The sequence below is a fragment of the Chinchilla lanigera genome, unplaced genomic scaffold (assembly GCF_000276665.1).
Source record: "Chinchilla lanigera isolate Chin_1 unplaced genomic scaffold, ChiLan1.0 scaffold00032, whole genome shotgun sequence".
Taxonomy (NCBI): domain Eukaryota; kingdom Metazoa; phylum Chordata; class Mammalia; order Rodentia; family Chinchillidae; genus Chinchilla; species Chinchilla lanigera.
In genome coordinates this window covers 2786139-2798605 of record NW_004955433.1, presented here as the reverse complement: position 1 = coordinate 2798605, position 12467 = coordinate 2786139, and the positions used below count along the sequence as shown (strand labels likewise).

Sequence of the window (12467 nt, the reverse complement as noted above, 5' to 3'; positions counted from 1 at the left end):
CAGAGCGGTCCGGCCAGGCTCGCGCGGCGAGGTCTGCAGAGTTTCGGCGGCCTAGAGACCAGTTGCGTCTAACTGACGCTTCCTCGAGTGTGCAATTAGAGAAATGAAAAGGAATGATCACCAAGGGGATGCTTTGAAGAGGAAGTAAGCAGATCTCTGAAGTATTTTGTAGGTATAATAAATAAGTATTTATGGGTTTGTCTCATCTTGGGGCTCCCTAGAAGCTGTTCAAATGAGTGTAAAGTGTACTAATTACTTCTCCAGGAAGCTAGAGGTGGGGTATATACGTTCTTTCCCACCCCGCCAGCAGTGGCTTTGAACCCTCACTACAGCGCCCAAGTCATCCCGCCCCCTGCCCCACCTGCCTCGCCTGCGACCGCATCTACTCCACTTCTGGTCATGCAGCAAGACCTTCTGGGCACTCCCTCCAACCGCGAACATCTACCTTCACTCTTTTTTAGTTCCTTTCCTCTCATTTCGCAGGATTCCTACGTGGACTTTGTTGATCCTGTATTCAACATTGTTGCACCTTTTCCAGTTCATGGGTCTACTTTCCCTGACTCTACCTACGTACATGCTTTGAACCACCCCGGCTTTTCTCTGTGAACTTGCTCTCCCTTGCCTTTTCTTGGCCACCCTAGTGCCTTTCACCTCCACAATTCTGCTACAGTGTCACTCCTGAAAAGGTTTCCTATGACCAAATCCACCAGTCTCCTCGATTCCGAAGCCTGCCTGAAATCTGAAGCACACAGCATTTCCCATCAGCCCTCCTCCTTGAAATCTTCTCTCCTTCTTTGCGTAATATGTCCTGGTGCTCACTTTGGCTGCGTTTTTTCTCTGCCTCCAACTCACTGATAAATACAGGGACTCCTCACCACCTTCTACTTCTTCTGTCCTCCTAACCAAGTCTCCAGATATCTTATACCAGAAATGCCTGGTGTGGATATGCATATACCAGAGGCTAGTGGGAAAGGGCTCAAGAGTTGCAGAGAATGAAATCACTCAGGGCCTCTGCTGCCTTCTGTGTCCACGTTGTTTCAGCCCTAAGAAGGCATCCATCACTCCCCAGACATATCACAGTACATGACAGAGTGAGACCCCAGAGGTAAGGGAGAAATCCATAAATGACACAAAAAATGTAAAATATAAAACAATCCACTGCGGGCTGCCCAGAGCATCACATTATCTGAGCTAGTTTACAGTTCTCCCTTACGGAGGGAATGATAACTACTTGAGTTTGGAAAGTTGGGCTCTCTCCTTTTGTTCATTACCTTTTTCATTCTATTAAAAAGTCATGTTTTTATTATTCAGAAGCACTAGGTCTTCTGAATAATAAATTCATTCCAAAACAGTAATCTGAATAACTACTGCATTAATCTAGGCATGCACACATCCCTTCCCAGCCAACCCCTGAACAGAAGATCACTAAGTAAATATGCTCCAGTATCCTGCTCTGAGGCTTGGCTGACTGATTTTTATTAACCCAAGCCATAAGGAATAATAAATTTCTAAAACCAATGAAACACCTTTGTCTTCAGAGGCTTAAAGTCAAAATCTCTTTGTAGGAAAGAATTCCTTGGGAGACCTCAGCATGAGTGATGAGGCAGAGGGAAAGAAGCCAGAAACCAGAGTATCCGGAGTCTGAGGATTAATACTGAGGTTCTGACTTTGAAGCAGCAAATTGGGTTCTACAGGGCACACCTCAGAAGTCAGGTGGCAGGCTGTGAGGGAACAGTCCCCCAGATACCCTGCAAGCTTCAGGCTTGAGCCTGGGGGCCACTGTGTTCTGGGGTTCAAACAGGCACCTGGAAGTTTTCTTTTTCTGAGTGCAAAGGAATCCATGGAAGAATATATGGAAATTTTTACAAAGTAAAGTATGAAAATATCCCTAGGAATGCCTTTCAGAGTTGGAAACTGCTAACAATTACATTTTCCTTTTAGCTCTTCTTTCACATGATGTTAGATAGAGAGATGAGATTATATTACATGTGTAACAGATATAGATGAGATTATATTACATGTATAGCTACAGTACTTTTTTTTAACTCAATACTATCAGTGTCTCCACATGTCATTGGCACCCCTTTGTAAACATCCTTTTTAAGAGCTGCATAATATTTTACCATTGAGTAAACAAACAAAAAATTGCCATTTTTCTGATAGATTATTTACTTCCAATTTGTCTCCACTTTTCTAATTAAGGCTATGACAAAAATATTTGCACATATGTCTGCATTCTACATTATTTCCTAAAGGACAGTGTTAAAGAGTACAATCCGAAGTATCACAGTAGTCATTTATTGATCTGTGAATACATATCAGGCACTATGCTAATTGTATTAAGGCATAATCTCATCTAGAGCGATGATGCAAACAATGTTATCATCCCCATTTTATACATGAGGAAACTGAGGCTTTGAGAAGTTGGCACTTGACACATCACATCCACACACACTCAGGAGCAAACACCTTTAACCCCCATAGGCCTAGAAAAAAATGCAAAATTCTTTACAGGCATCACAAACTTCTTTCCAGAAAGTTTGAGTCAATTTATAGTTCTAAAAGCTGTTGATTGCTTCAACACTAAGAAATTTAAAAACCATAAAAAGATCTTTGCTAATTTGGTTGGTGAAGATTGGTGTTAAAGCATTGCTTTAATTATTTTCAATCATGTGATGTTCAGCATTTAAAATTTTTGTTTTTTCTTTCAAACAATAAAAATATTCAAATGGCTACCATACTCATCAAGCTTTCAACACTGTGGAAGACAGTGACACTGGGTTTATATTTATAATTGGATAATTAGTGTGTGTAGTAATAATCTGAAGTATCAGTCAGTGAGCTGTTCCTCACCCACCGTGACATCCTCCATCAGACCAGGAAGCATGTCATCGTGTGCCGCCAGAGAATGTTACCGAAATCAGACCTAAAAAGTACCAAATTTTGAGCCACGGATGCAGCTCAGTGGTAGAGCATTTGCCTAACATATGTGAAGTCCTGGGTTCATAGGAAAAAAAAAAAAAACTACACAAATGCTAAATTTATAGAGCTGGGTAAATCATACAAAAATTAATAAAATAAATAACGTGTGTGTGCAGTGGAACTAACAGAACTGAGCCCTCCATCAACACAACCCCTCCACTCTCCTCTCCACCCCTTTCTCAAAAGCCTTTCAGCCAGAAAGCAAGAGGGAACATTGCACTCACTCTGTTGCTGCTTTGCGTCTCATGGAAACTGCTGGAAGCAGCCCAGGGGAATAGTTAAGAATCCAGTGGTCAAATAGACTTGGCTGTGCTTTTTACCTTAATGAGGGCTGTCTCCAACTTGTGTCCTCTGTCACAGGCCACAGGGCAATGGAGATATAGCACAGCAGGTAGGGCCACTGTGAAACACAGTGAAAATGAGTGTGGGAAGGTGGGAGGCTGTTAGAAATGTCCTGCAGGATGCTCCAGGGATGAGGACAGAGTGCTAGGAAGGATGTTCCCGGGGGGGACGAGCTCAGTGCAAGGGGCCGGGAAGACCTCCAGGAGGCTGAAATGGGCACACGGAGTGGGAGCTACCTGCAACAGGACGTGGGTAGGATGAGAGGGTTTAAAAAGCATTCCAAGAAGAGGGAGATCTTAGGTACAAATCTCCTTTAAAACCTCCATTGTTTGCTGAAACTCCTTTAAAAGTGGAAACATGTAGAATTTGGCTAAATCATTACTACTTAGTAGGCAGTACCTGCAGAGTTGTTGAATGAAAGGGGGAAAAAAGTGTTGGAATAAAAATACTAGGAAAGTACAGAGAATTTGGAGGCCCATGAAAGGGTGAATGTCTTTTCACCACATGGTTTTCAAAATCCACTTCCAGCTGGGAGGAAAGGATGCTACTTGGCTGTGTATATGATAATTTGCAACTGCCTTGTCAGTTACAATTTGAGATAATGAAGAGAGAAATATGCCCCTGCCTGCCAAATGTATTAATTATATAACCTAAACATAATTACAAGTGGTATGAGCCCCATCTCTGGCACTGCAGGGGGTGACTATGTCCAGTGAGCTCTGTGGCACTAGTCACTTGACACAGAGTCCATTCGGTGGTCTCAGTTTCTGAGACTAAGCTGCTGTGGAGGCAACTCTCAAATTCCTCTTGGATCTGAGTAATGAACTCGGGTTCTTGCTAGATCCACGCTGTAAGAACACATCAGTCAGAAACTGTCACTGGAATGGCGGTAACCTCAGGAAGGCCAACAGACCCCAGAATGAATCTGCCTGCCACACTCCTCTCTGTCTCCCACCCTTTTCTTCTCAAAAGTGATATTTGAAACAATTTCACAGGACACACTAGAGGAAGTGTATATTGTCACTGTGTAATCTGTGCCAGGACTGAAGCTACTAAAATACGGGAATTGAGTTTCCACCCCACCAATCCTCAGCCTCAGCAAGGATTAACTTCCCTTCCTAAAAGCCCCATCTGTGCAGTAAGATTTCCAAAGCTGATCTTCCTGCCTGTAATCAAAAAATGGGAAGCTGACCTCAAATATGTCTAAATGGTGAGCATGTATCCATTAACCCTTAGAAACAATGCAGTCTCTCAGATTCCTTCCCTTGCTACTTGGTGAATTCTTACTTTTCACTACTGCCAATTACAGTGAAGTGCTTTTTAAATGTGAGTCTCATTGAGAGCGACAAGGAAAGAAGAGAGATCCAGGCTATATTTATGCTTAGTCTGTTTCCTCCTACTAGTACATAATAAGGAGGTATGTGTTGTAGGGCAGAGGCAGATGGAATTCCAGTTGTTTGTAGAGTTCACACTCTATACCAGCAAATTAATAAACACATTACAAGGAAGCTTGGAAGTGGTGTATTAATTCCAGGTAAAATAAATACATCTCTTGCTTTAAGTGGCAGGAGATTCCATTTGTTTTCTAAAAATGCACAGCATGAGGACATGCTAAAAATTTAAACAGATGAAAAATTAGTATTTTGACTCACCAGCTGCAGCATCATCTAATATGTCACCCTGCAGCTGTAAGGGAACCGCATGTGGTCATCGCTGTGTGATGCTGTCCTCACATCACAAGGCTCTGCTTTGAGGACCAATGAGAGTGGCTCACAGTTGCCATGGATGAAAGCACACAGCAGTGCAATTTCTTATTTCACTTCTTTCAAGCAAAGTCAAAAAAGCTTGAAGATATTAAAGTAAATGTGTACTGTCAAAGCAATGGCTTTGGGTGTTGGTTTTATGGGGCAGTGACTTCTTAGCTCGTGAATAATGACCTACAGAGATAAATTTACACAGACAGTGAGATTTTCAATAATGTCCTGTCAGTCAATTAGGTTCTTAGGGCAAGTATATTAAGTACATTTGGAAGTGGTTAAAATAAAAAGCACTTGTGGCTGTTCTTCAACAGATGAAAAAGAAATGATTTTTTTTGTCTTTTCTTCCAGTATCAGGAATCGAACTCACGACCTTGCGCTTGCCAGGCAAGCGCTTTGCCACTAAGCTAAATCCCCAGCCCCCAAAAGAAATGATTTTGTGCTGAAACTCAGGACCTTTAAAAAGTGTAGAATGTGAGTTCTGATGTCACTTTGTAAAGTGATAGGGTTCAGCTTGTGAGATAAGCATAGAAGGAATCCAAAAATAACATTCACGTGGCAAAAGAAAAAGAAGAATCTTACCTCTTCCCCTTTTGATCATGACTTTGGGCCCAGCCCTCCCATAAGCTCTTGAAATCAAATGTTCTTTCTCTTAGAGGCTCTCAGTTAACACAGAATTCACAAAACAAACAAAATAAAGCCAAAAAGCCAAACAATCAAACAAAACTTATTTTTTTCAGTGCCTATGGCTATTGTTTTAGTCTTAACAAACCAACCAAACAGAAATCACAATAGAATGACCTTAATGTTACAGGACAGTGTTTTCTACCCAGTGTTGACAGAAGCACCCAGGTGTTGAGAAGGCTGCAGTGGAGGGTAAGGAAACAGCCCGAGAAGGGGGTAGAGGGAGATGATGAGTAGTGTCAAATGTGGGAGTAAAGCTCTTGGTTTTGGTACAAGCTTGTGCTGCCAACAGGCACCACTCCAAATTCAGTATCCTGATGCCTTGCATCCAACTTTTATGCTTTAATTGATGTAGCTCCAAAACAGAAAATGGTTCACTTTAATTTACACTTATGGCCAGTCAGCTGGGCATGAGGCACTCTGCACAGTAATACAGGAGGCAGAGCTTTGAGTCAGACTCAGAACATTCCCTAGGGATGCTTAGGAAGGGACAAGAAGAAAGCAACACTCAAAATACATCAGTGTCAAAGGAATACCAGAGAATAGTTAATCCAAGGGAGTGAAAGACACATGAACTTTGGTGCTTATTTGATGTTTGCAAATGATACCAGCAGAGGACATCCTTGTTAGCAGAGAAGACCAGAACAGCATGCAAGAGTGGGCAGGGTGGAGGGAAAGAGAATTAGTACGGATGCACTTATGGACATTCATTCAGGGACCAAGGGAGACCAGGAGCCTTGAAAATCAGGGAGATGACCTTATAATTAATGTGGTAGCGACGAGAAGCCATCAAAAATTATGCATTGAAATGTTTTACAGTGCAAAGCTGATCTTGAAGAAGTACCACCCTCACCTTGGGAAGAAGTGGGAGAGCTTTTGTGGGAAAAGCCTTCAGGACAAGAAGTGAGGCTACTATCTGGAAAAGATGAGCATAGGGGAACAGAGGAAAAGAAATACATCCAAGAGCCATTGCACAGGTAGTAACTGAAGATGTGAAGGGATAGGAACATGGAGTAGGGGTAGTCAAGAAGTAGGTAACTCAATGGTCTTCAATTATGCTGTTTAAAAGAATCACTAATGGGCGAACCAGAAAGTCAGGAGAAGAAGCAATAGGACTTATGCGGGGAAGGAGCTTTCTCCAGAGTTTTCCACTATGGCGTTTCCGTGGATCAGATGTTCAGTGGTTTGCGGGAAATGAGGGCCTGGGTATGATCATCATGTGCACGTGGACTAGAATATAAGAAAAAAATAGAAATGAAGATTAAAGCTGTAAAAGACACTAAGGTCTTAGACGAAGGAAAAATGCAAAGAAAATAGAGAGAGGGAGGGGGTGGGAGGGAAGGAGAGAAGGAGAGAGGAGTTGGGGAGGGAGGGAGAGAATGTGAAGCCAGAAGAGGAAAGAACAAACTGTCTGAAGGAAACCACTAATGAAGGAGACAGGCTCTGGATCACAGGTGGAGGCGCAGAAAGCACCTTTCTCCAAGGAAGGAAAAGGAGGGAAGTAGAAGGCACTGGGACATCTGAGGAGAAGGCAAGGTTGCTTCATTTGGTTTTATCAGATGTTACTGTCCAAGCAGAGAGAAGGCGCTTGTGGGTTCAGCAAGAATTGCACTGGGGAGATCTGAGTGGAGGCAGTGTGGACAGTGAATGGGGAAACCATGGTGGACACAGTTGCAAAGCTTCAAAAAGAGGTCCATGAGATGCCTGCCAAGAAGCAGAAAAGATCTGACAGAAATTAGATCACATAATGAGGTCAAAGGCTCTGAAGTCACGTGACCCTGAAATGGGTGCAAAGCCCAGCTGTACTGCACACTAGCTGTAAAAGAGGACAGCAGATCCTCTTCCCGGTCATTCACTCTCTCCCTCCCTCCCTCCCGAACTCCTCTCTCCCTCTCTCCCTCCTTCCCACACCCCCCTCTCTATTTTCTTTGCATTTTTCCTTTGTCTAAGACCTTAGTGTCTTTTACAGCTTTAATCTTCATTGGACAAATAAATTAACATCCCCAATCCTGAAAAATGGAAACAGTACTCATCCCAGAGCTGACCTCCCAGGGCTGCAGCAAGAATTACAGAACTAATGTATGTGAAGAGCAGCCCTGTGGTAAGGTGCTCAGCAAACACTCAGTCTTCAACTGCAGCGGCCCAATCAGAACTGATGTGACATTGATCACTGTGCTTGCAATTAAGTCACTGTTTCTGTTGGTTACAACTCATAGAGGTTTGCACCTGTACAGTGAGTCCTCGACCTATGAACACTCCTGTTGCGAACATTCACAGGTGTACTGTGTAAGATTTACAGAGGCACTGTGTAAGACTCACTTTGTTGGATTACAAACAAATCTGAGTTACATTCTCCCAGAACGGAACTCGTTCATAAATAGGAGACTTACTACATAAGAAAAATAGGTAGGTGTAGGATTGAAATTCTAGTGCTTTAATACTAAAGAGGATAACCTGTGTCTAAATTCAGCCATCTTCTGTTAGTACAGAGTCACACAACAATTCTCTCCAGTTCAGGCCTGGACCATTGTTCCTTCCAAGACAAGGCAGCCGTGGCTGCACTGGGCGGTTTGCAGATGAAAGACTGTCTGTGAGGTCATTCTGTCATTACTAAAGCTGGAAAGGCATTGTTTAATAAAATCTCACAAAGGAAAAAAAATACAAGCCACTTTTTTTCTTTTCTTTTTATACGAAGGCTTCAATTTTAACATAGATCATGTTCTTTCTTCTGAAAAAACAATCTCAAACAAATACCTTGAAATATTCAATCATTCTTCAGCAGACAGTGTGATCTCTTAACGCACAAATCAAGAGAGCACGGAAGAGACAATCACTGAAAGCTGTAGAGAGAGACTGGATATGCAATTCATAGTTCAAGCAATAGGAGATAGGTGGACATGATGAGAAGCAAGAAAAGAAAGTGCATTACAAGAAAGGAAGATAAGAAAAGTTCAAGAAGTGTTTTTTTAAAAATGAAGGCACAAGAAAATTGAAAAACTACAGAGATAGAAGAACCAAGTGGAATGAAAAGGAAGATGAAAAAAGATGAGATAAGAACCAAAATATGGATCATGCTAAGAAGAAAGATACTTGATCAGAACACTGCGCATTTGGAAGGAATTAGACACTGGGATGCCTGATTCGAGGCAATGTTTTGCCCAACATTTCTTGAGCACCACCTATGTGCTGGCTAGGTGCTCAATGAGCTTTTTATAAAATTCTCCAGTCAACAAAATGGGGTATTCCCAATTCTGTTGAAGATTTCTCTATGGTTAAAAGCCTGTAAGTAAGGGCATTTTATCATTACTAAATCTGGGGGAGGTATTGTTTAATAAAAGTCCCATAAAGGAGAAAGTACAAGTTTTGTTTTGTTTTGTTTTGATTTAAGAAGGCAACGGTTTTAGTATAGATCATGTGGTTTTTCTGAGACGATAGGTAATGGAATGCTTTGAAAATTATACATCCACAAGTACAACCTCATTATTATCAGTAACATGGAAAACATTTAGTCAGAGCTGTAGCCTTGGAAATCATATTCTTCTCTCTCTCTGTCTCTTTCTTTTTTTGTCTTTTTTTTAAAGACAGTCTTGCTATGCAGTTCAGGCTGGCCTTGAGCTTATGTTGTAGCCCAGGCTGGCCTTGAACTCACAATGATCCTCCTGCGTGCTGGGATTACAGACATGCGCCACCACACCCAGCTTGGAAATCATATTTAACCTACCATGGACTAGTCAAGCAGTAAATCCCTCTCCTGCTCATTATTACTCGGATTCATAAGACTCTTTGCTGAATGTAACACACACCACCACCGCTTGGACCTTGCGTCTCATGGAATACAACAGGAGAATGCTCTGTGTGATAGTTCTGCACTTTCTTACTCACCTTCCTTTGATTACATTCCTATACAGATTTGTGCAAAAGTGAACCAGCATTTAAAAAAGGACTGCACAAAAATAATAAATTCTTAACCTCTCAGATATCTACCACTCTGACAAGTCAGCTACTTTAGTCTGTCCAGTCTTCCCCTCTACAAGAAGAGCTAAAAAATATAGCCATCCCATTAGGCATTCCACAAAACCCAAGTATACCTTTTTATTCATCTGCATTTGGATATCTCCCCTTCAGGTTTTTATCTGTGTTTTTTTTTTTTTAAATTTTACCCTTTTATAGGAGAAAACTTTTAGCTGGAAAGACACAAAGCAGAAAGCACAGTAGGACTTGGAAATTTTTTATATTGCTGAGATGTGGGATAAAAAAAAACTATGAAGAAAAACCCAGGCTTTCCACAGCATGTCACCATGCTTGTTGCAATCTATGTACTCCTGCATCTCTTCTCTGTTCGTTTATCTGTATTGAAAACCTTCAGCCCTAAATCTCGCAAGCTACGTATCTGCTTTGATTGACTTGAAGGAATAAAATCCCACACATGTGACATCTCCACATATGAAAACACAGTGAGGCTATTGGACCTGTTCCCAGGATGTGTTTACTCTTGTCTGTGTGAGAGATCAGACAGAATTTTATTTTTAAACAGCTAAGTGCAATTAAGAGGTCTCTGATGATGATCTTGTGTGTAGTTCAGACAGAGAATAAATTGTGGGAGTAAATCCTATCCCCTTGGAAGGCACTCACGTGGGAAAGAGGGGCCACAGTGGGTACTCCTCATGGCCTCCAATGAGCTAGGACTTCCCAAGGACACTGGAAGGTCACTCTACTCTTCTCTGCCTGTCACAACGCTCCTCCTAACACCTTCCTGGCTTTAGATAAAAGTCACCTAAACATTCCATGAGGTTGACTATGACGACTAAGACAGCACTTCAGTATGAAAAACAAAATTCCAGGACTTTAGATTCAGGGTAAAATTAAGATAGGAGATGAGCACCTGGTGGCTATCACGTGGTAAGTGGAACTCTCCTCCCTTGAGTTTCTGTGACCTGAAACCTGAAAGCCCTCTACGAAGTCTCGCCATTACCACTTGGGCTAAGAGATTGACAGTTTCTGCTGTTTCTATTTAGTTGAAGCACAAGAAGTTGCTACTCTTTGATCATTTATTTCCACAAAACAGCAACCAAATACAGGTGAGCCTGGGTGTCATTTGTACCTAGTGAAGCCAGGACCCCTTCCCTCCATTCCCTGGCAACTTCCTCATTAACATCCTTCATCTCCCCTTCAATCTCCACAGCTCTCTCCTGAAGGCCCTTCTGCCCTAGTCTCACCCTCTTCCAAGCCATTTCTGCCAATCTTTCCTGTCACAGAAATGTTGACCAGAACAGCCCCTGCTTAAACACCTTCAGCAGATCTCTGCAACCTTGACAAGTCTTCCTAAACTGAGTGAACAAAGTCTTCCTGCTGCAGCCCTGCTTCCTTTCCCTCCAAGTCCCCCCATTCTGATACTCAGGGTTGGCACTCTGTTTAAGTCTGTATGGTGACTGAATAATCATCCTCTGTGGAATTGTTGGATTCCTCTGTCCTTCAAACCTCCATGCCCCTCGGTCTAACTCTCACTCCCCTTCCACAGTCATTTCAATTGTGCCGTGCTCCGCCTTCTAGTCTAGGTGGGGTCCTGTGCCATGGGCTTGTCTTTGCACCCCGTGCTGTGCACAGAGAACTGCGCTGATATCATGCTAACCGTGCGTGCCCTTCTGGTATGGGCTGAACTGTCCCCCTGCCAATTCATTCGCTGAGGCCCTGATGTTCAGTACCTCCAAATGCCACTGTGGCTGGATATAGGGCCTTTAAAAGAGTTGGGTTATACTGGGGCTAAAAGGAGGGCCAAAACCATCCTGGGTGGTGTACTTAGAAGTGAACATACAGAGGACTGTGTGAAGAGGTAGCAGGGGATGAGCATACACACCAAAGAGAGGGGCATCAGAGGACACTAACTCTGCTGGCATCTTAATCTTGGACTTGTGACCTCTAGAATTCTGACGAAGTACATTTCTTGTTGTTTAAACCACCAATCTGTGGTGTTCTCTTATGACAACTCTAATAGATTAATATTCCTTTGTGTGCTAAACTACATTTCTTCAAAGCAAGCCCTGCATTCATCCTTGTATCTCCAGGGCCCAGAATAGTGCTCAGCCTGACACAGAACTTGGGTTTAGTGACTGATGAATCAGTAAATGAATGAATGCGTTGCAATGCTACAGACAAATGTGAATATAGTACCTTCAGTGGGAAAGTAGACTTTGGGTCAACATACTTCTCTGAAAGCTCAACAAGTGAAAGTACTGGTCAAACTTCTCTGTAACAAATGTTCTCACACCAATCTTTACTAAACAAAGGATTTCCAAGCTCCAGATCATGGTTATTTTATTTAAAAACATGATATAAAATACCTAATTCCCAGGACAGTCAAGTTTTGTTCTTTCCAGCTCATTTTAGTGGGACTTGCTCTTTTACGACTGGGGACTTCCAAAGTCATTTAACTCAGTCCCGTGATTCTCTACTCCAATGGTCCCTTATTAACCTCAAAAAAATTAATGCAACTCCTAATCACCTAATTTACTATCAAAGAGTGCTCTGGACATTGGAGAGAACAGAGCTCATTAAAAATTAAATTTTAACAATCTCCTTATATAAACATTTATTTATAAAATCTGTCCCAGTATAAAATTTTTAGGGCCCACAAAATAGGGTCCAGAATAAATTGGAAAAGCATAGCCATCATGAAGGATGTAGTTCAGGTCCTACCTTCTCATT

At 42.2% G+C, this 12467-nt stretch overlaps 1 protein-coding gene across 2 annotated transcripts in view; it reads right to left on the bottom strand.

Annotated features, from left to right (window-relative positions):
• Window positions 1-12467, bottom strand: part of Fras1 (Fraser extracellular matrix complex subunit 1) — a 410067-nt gene that overhangs the window by 158689 nt on the left and 238911 nt on the right. The gene's annotated exons all lie outside the window — the stretch shown is intronic.